General features: G+C 39.1%; 1 pseudogene; it reads right to left on the minus strand.

Annotated features, from left to right (window-relative positions):
- Window positions 1-229: 229 nt before the first annotated feature.
- LOC148122964 (small ribosomal subunit protein uS12 pseudogene) lies at window positions 230-721 on the minus strand (annotated as a pseudogene).
- Window positions 722-6,494: the final 5,773 nt, after the last annotated feature.

Genomic DNA, 6,494 nt, shown 5'->3' on the forward strand with positions numbered 1-6,494 from the left:
TGATACTGTTAAGGAAATTGGTCACATCACAAATGGGTCCTATATTGGAATGGTAGACTTGGCTAACAGATATGTGTGCCCTGACTGATTGTTCCATCAGCCAGTGTTTCTGCATCTCTGCATTTCCTTGGCCTCTTCTATCCTCTGAGACACAACAACATTGAGTTTTAGCCAAGTAATAGTTCTGAGTACTCAAGTGAAAGAAAGAATCACGCACTTCTAATTTTTTTTTTCATAATAGGAAAATTTATTACTGTGCTTCCACTGTCAAAATTTAGGATCTTGGTCTTTCCTTCTTGCCTTTGTACAGGGCCAAAAGGGACACATTGGCTACTTTAACAACCTTAAAGCGGAGTCCAGGGATATCACCTACAGCATGACCCTTTCGACCAAATCCAGCAACCAGAACTTCATCGTTTTCCTCAATGAAGTTCAAGCAACCATCATTGGGCACGAAAGCTGTGATCTTCTTGCCGTTCTTTATGAGCTGCACCCTGACACACTTCCTGATAGCAGAATTTGGCTGTTTGGCTTCAACTCCTACTTTTTCCAGCACGATTCCCTTGGCATGAGAGGCACCTCCAAAAGGATTGGCCTTCAAGGCTGTGCCCAAGTGGGCTTTCTTGTATTGTTTATCATGCCACTTCTGGTCCCGTCGGTGGCTGTGGAGCTTCCTGGCAGTACGGAGACCACGACACTTGCCCATCTTGCCGACGCCACGGGCCCCAGAGAAAGCCTAATTTTTAATCAAAATTACAAATGAGGATTAAGGAAGGGTTAGCTCAGCGGTTAGAAGGCTTGCCTGGAGTATGTGAGGTTCTGGGTTCAAACCCCTGCATGTGTGCGTGCACACACACACACACACACACACACACACCACAAAAACAAAACTGAAAATATTAATAACATTAAGAATCTGAGGAGAATACGTCAAATGCCAAGAGTAGTTACCTGGTATCAAAGAATTAGTCAAGCTGTGATGCAAAGGGCATGTTCCTGGAAGAAATTAGAGACTCCATCCACTTCAGAGAGCACGCATAATTGATAATAAAGTAAAACAATGCCATTACAATTGCAGATGTGGAGAAAGGTTTAGTTGTCTAAAGAGATCAGCCAGCTCCAGATTCATCTTAGGCCAAAGCCAGATCTGAGAAGTCCTGACTAAAATTCTTTGGTTTTATGGAAGGTGGAGAATTATGGAAAGCACAGAAGAAAACTCTGAAGCTAGCAGACAGAGGTAGGGTTCTTGGTGTGTAAGGGAAGAGGCCTTTTCTCAAGGTAAGAAATGCAAGATGACTCAGCATATGCTCAGATGTTAGGCTCAGAATCTAGTCGGGATGGCGGAAGGCAGCTACACACAACTGACAGAATTGATTGTAAACAAGGCACCCATATAGAGGAAGAAGCCTTTAGCTGGGACTACTTTCTCCTCCTAAGGGAAAGCTACCACTTTCAAAACTTCCAACATGGGCTGAGTGTTAGTCTGGTCTGATGCGGCTGTTTACTTCAAACTGAAGCCAGTGCTGTTGCTGGAGAGAGAGACTTTAAGAACGTCTACTCTGCCTGTGTTCTATAAATGGAACAACAAAGCCTGGATGACAGCACATCTGCTTACAATATGGTTTACTAAATGCTATAAGCCCACTGTTGAGACCTACCGCTCAGGGGAAAAAAACCAAACCACACTTCTTTCAAAGTCTTAGTTCTCAGTGACCTCAAGCTTTGGCCATCTAAGAGCTCTGAATGAGATATAAAATGGGATTAATTTTATTTCTTCATTTCTGCTAATGAAACATCTAATCTCCATCCCATAGATAAAGAGATCACTTTGAATTTTACTTACATTCTTCTTTTCTTTTCCTCCTCTCTCTCTTCCCTAGTTACCTTCCTTCCTTCCTTGCTTCCTTCCTTGCTTCCTTCCTTCCCTCCCTCCCTCCCTCCCTCCCTCCTTCTCCCTCCTTCCTTCCTTTATTCTTAATTTTTCTGTTTCTTTTTTTCCACCTTACACAAAGCCTCACTTTAGCCTAGACTGACCTGAAACTCAAAGGAATCTTCCTGCTTCTACCTTCTAAATACAGGAATTTCTGGCATATGCCCTCAACCTCCAAAACAAACAAACAAACAACAAACAAAACAAAACAAAAACAAAAAACCCCAAACAAACAAAAAACAGTTTCTTAAAACTACAGCTTGAGGGGATTAAGGCAATAGCTTAGCTAAAAGTGCTTGCCTCACAAGTACAAGGACCTGAATTCAGGTCCCCTGCACACACATGAAATACACATGGGCTGTGTACACGTGTAATCTCAGTGCTGGGGATGCTGCAGCATCTCTTTGTCTTTCTCTGTCTCTCTGTCTCTCTGTCTCTCTCTCTCTCTCACACACACACACACACACACAGGAGTACACAGAAACACATACACTACACGTACATACACAAGCTAGAACTTGCCCCACTGATATGTTTCTAATAAGATTCACAACTCTAGAATCCATTGAGACTGCTTATGATTGATAAGAAGAGGTCAAAATAGAAACACTAATAGGCATTAGGAAGAAGTTGGTACTAGTCTTTATGAATGACAGAGAGATTCAAGACTACAGGTTAAGAATTAATTACAGATGAGATAGAAATATCAAAGAATAGAATTAGAAGTAGAGTCTGCATATTTGGCTAAGTTGCTATTATTCTGTGATGGAACTTTAACAGATATTGAGTAGCTACTTACAGATAGGCAGTGAATGCTATTTTTTGAGATAGAATCTTCTTGTGAATATGTTGTGATTGTTGTTGAAATGACAAATAATTTGTGTCATTGAATCAATTTAGTTGACAAAGTAGTGCTAGAATTTGCAAAGATTGTCTCCTATTTTCAAAAGAAGTTTGATTGAGGACAAAATACTATCAAATTTTATCACATGCTACCCAGAAATCTTTCATGGAATGGTCAGTTGATGAAACAAACTTCATTACTGTTTTATTTTACAGTCAAAATTCTCCAAAAACCAATGTTGTTCTATGAGTGCCTTTCAAGACGGAGCCTCAACCTCACAGTAGCAAAGTGACTGACTCATTGGAAGCTCCAATGGCCATCGGAACTTTAGCAGCCAAGTCTTTTTACATACGTTATTTTGCAGACATGATGTGTAACAAATAACTTTTGTATATACTGGTACAGGAAACTAAGACATTTTGTGACTTGTTTTATTGAGAAAGGCACTTTGCTCTAGCAGTGTGGAACTGAACTAAAACATCTTCAAACTATTCCTCTATAGTACACACCTATCGTTTGGATTCACTTCCAAACACCTTTCTGCCAACAGAACTCCTTTCAATCTTTCCTCTCAATTCGAAGGAACCTCGAAGAACCCGAGGCTTGAGCAAGCCTTAGCAGAGGAACTATTCCTGTGCCAACTTGCAAACCCAGGACTTTGGATGAAACAACAGAGATACATTCTGGTATCATGGGCTATTACCTTCTCCTCATTCCGTCTGACCTTTCATCTGTCACACAGAAACGTTTGGGCTTGGGTCACACTAATAAAACTCCTGCTCCTGAGGGTCCTCCAGCTTAATAGAAACCAGTCAGCAGACTTCAAATACTCCTTTCCTATGATGCTAGATCCAGGATAGGTAATGGATGACATTGGTATTCACCGAATAAAGTATAGAACTGCCTTAGTTAGGGTTTCTATTGCTGAGAAGAGACACCATCACCAAGGCAATTCTTTCAAAGGAAAAGATTTCATTGGGGCTGGCTCACAGTTTCAGTTTTGGACCTTTATCTTCATGGCTGCTTGCTGGCGGACATAGTGCTGGAGAAGAAACTGAGAGTTCTACATCTTGATCTGCAGGCAGCAGAAGCAACTGTGTGCCACACTGAGTGTAGCTTGATCATAGGAGACCTCCAATTCCACCCCCACAGTGACACACTTCCTCCAACAAGGGCACACCTACTCCAATAAAACCACACTTCCTAATAGAGCCACTCCCTATGGCGACCATTTTCTTTCAAACTGCCAAAAGGACTAATGACCAGTTGTTCAAAGATTGGTCACTTTGCTCTGGTGTCATGTGCACCCACAGGGATGTGAGCCTTTACAACAGCTTCAGATGGTACACAAAGGGTGTGCAAATGAGTCCCAGAAATTTGCTCAAACCTCATTCAAATCACCACTACATCTGGATTTCTATCTATTGCATGAACCAATAAACTTATTTTCTATTAATCAACATTTGTGCTGAAGATTGCGTAGCTAATACCTGAAGCTTTTTACCATTTTTGCTATTATATGATAATCATGTCAATTGAAATAAAACAAAGCCACTGTAAAAAGAACAAGAGCAATTGGTTGCTGTTGACATCTCTTGAGGTACCTACTTTAGTGCAAATCAATGTAGTGCCTTTTTCATTTACATTTGTACAAGGTGGGTTTATTCTACTTGCAAAATGTAGTCCTTCCTAATTCTGTATTGTCTCTAAGTTGTATGATACAGAGATATTATTTGTGTCTCTGTATAAATTATTAGTGTATTCCTTTACTGAAAAGCCTATCATGAGAAATAAATTTGAAAACAGAACAGGAATGAAGCAAACAGCATGTTCTTTCAGAACTGAATAACTACTGGTCAGAAGAACTCTTTCTTTTTGTTTCAAACAATAAATTTCCCATTTTAACAGCCAGTACTGACTAAAATGTTCGTGTGAAGTTAAAAACTGGCTTGAATATACTGTCTTCTTAGTATTTGCTTAATGCTGCTTCTGTTTAATTCCATCAGGTAATTATAGGTTGCTCTAGACTCTAGGCTCCAAAGCAGGCTTAAGGCCTCCCCTTTCTAAAACCACCATCAAGACAAAGAAAGACTATATGTATTAATATTAAGAGCTTTGAGAGGCTTTAGGGCTAAGAACTAAATCTCATATAGGTTTGGCACTCAAGAGGCTTCATTTTTCTTTCTTGTTGATTTTTTTAAAATCTCTCTGGAAGCTTTCTTCTGAAAATTAAAGAATTACTTGTTTGCATCTATCTATCTATCTATCTATCATCTATCTATCTATCTATCTATCTATCTATCTATCTATCTACTGTAGTGTGTGTGTGTGTGTGTGTGTGTGTGCGCACTCATGTGCGTGCACACGTGCACGAGTATTTCATGTTGCCTATGAATGTCAGAAGACAACTTCTGGGAATTGGTTCTCTGCTTTGTGAGCTGCAGGGACCGAATTCAGATTGTCAAGTCTTGGTGGTCTGTTTCTTTACCTACTAAGCCATCTCACCAGTCTACCTTCTATAAATAAATTTTCTTCTTTATAGGAAGATACTGATCTAGACTTTTCTTCCACAAACTAATTGCTAGAGGAGTTTTGATACCATTGGACTAGCTACTTTTGTTTCCTATGACAAAATTTGCTGTCAGGAATAGCTGCAGGAATAAAGGGCTTATTTTAACTTACAGTTTCAGAGAGATGTGAGACTATCATATGGAGAATGGGGTGATTGTGGGAGTCGGTGTCTGCAGCAGTGGGGGTGTGAGACAATGGCTCTTCACATCATGGTTGAAAAAGAAGTAGAAATGGTTGGATTGGAATCAGGGGTAGATACAGCCTCTGGAGTTCCTCCTGACCTCCTTCCATTGACAGGCCAGGACTTCATTTCCCAAGGCTCCACAGCTTTTAAAATGGTACCATAGGTCGGAGAGTGATCATTAATAAATGAGCCTATGTTGAAATTTGAGATTTAAGTCATAAGAATCTTCTATGTGTTTTCCTTAGCCCTACACCCTGACAAACAAGCAGAACATTTTCTTATGGTAATCAGATAATCAGACCATAAATACACTGACTAAACTAGAGAATGAAAAGGAGAGCATCTATAAAGGGGATATTCCCATGAGATAATGGGGAAGGTGTTGTAAGATAATTCTATCACATAGTAAAGGATGCCTCTTCTATACTATAGATGACAATCACCATACCTTATATGACATTCCATGAATTTCTCATGATTTTAATCTGTATCTAGTTTACAAAGTATTGTAAAAATTCATTGTATATGTAGCCACTGGACAACAAAGATTGAATGAGATTATTAAGTTTTTTTTTTTTACAGTAGACTGTATGTTCTGCAAGGCCAGACAACCTAATTTGTCCTAATACACCAAATATTCAACAACACTAGTTTTTCAGTAAACACTTGTACAATATACATAAAACCTGTAAGAGTTCAAACTTCTGTTGTTCCTGAGGCAGAAAAGAAAAAAAAATTATTTTTTTACACTTTAAAATATACAAATCACATTTAGATCATCATGTATATATATGTATAAATAATAGTAGCATAAAGTGATATTTTTAAGATGGTTTCTGCATTCTCAGTACACAAAAATGTTATATTGCTTATATATTGGAAGGCTAAACAGAACAAACAACAACAGCAACTAAAGGCAAGCACTTGTCTAGTATGTAAAAATTCAAGGAAACCAGGTTGCTCAC

Source organism: Myodes glareolus, chromosome 2, assembly GCF_982192425.1.
Source record: "Myodes glareolus chromosome 2, mMyoGla1.1, whole genome shotgun sequence".
Lineage (NCBI taxonomy): Eukaryota > Metazoa > Chordata > Mammalia > Rodentia > Cricetidae > Myodes > Myodes glareolus.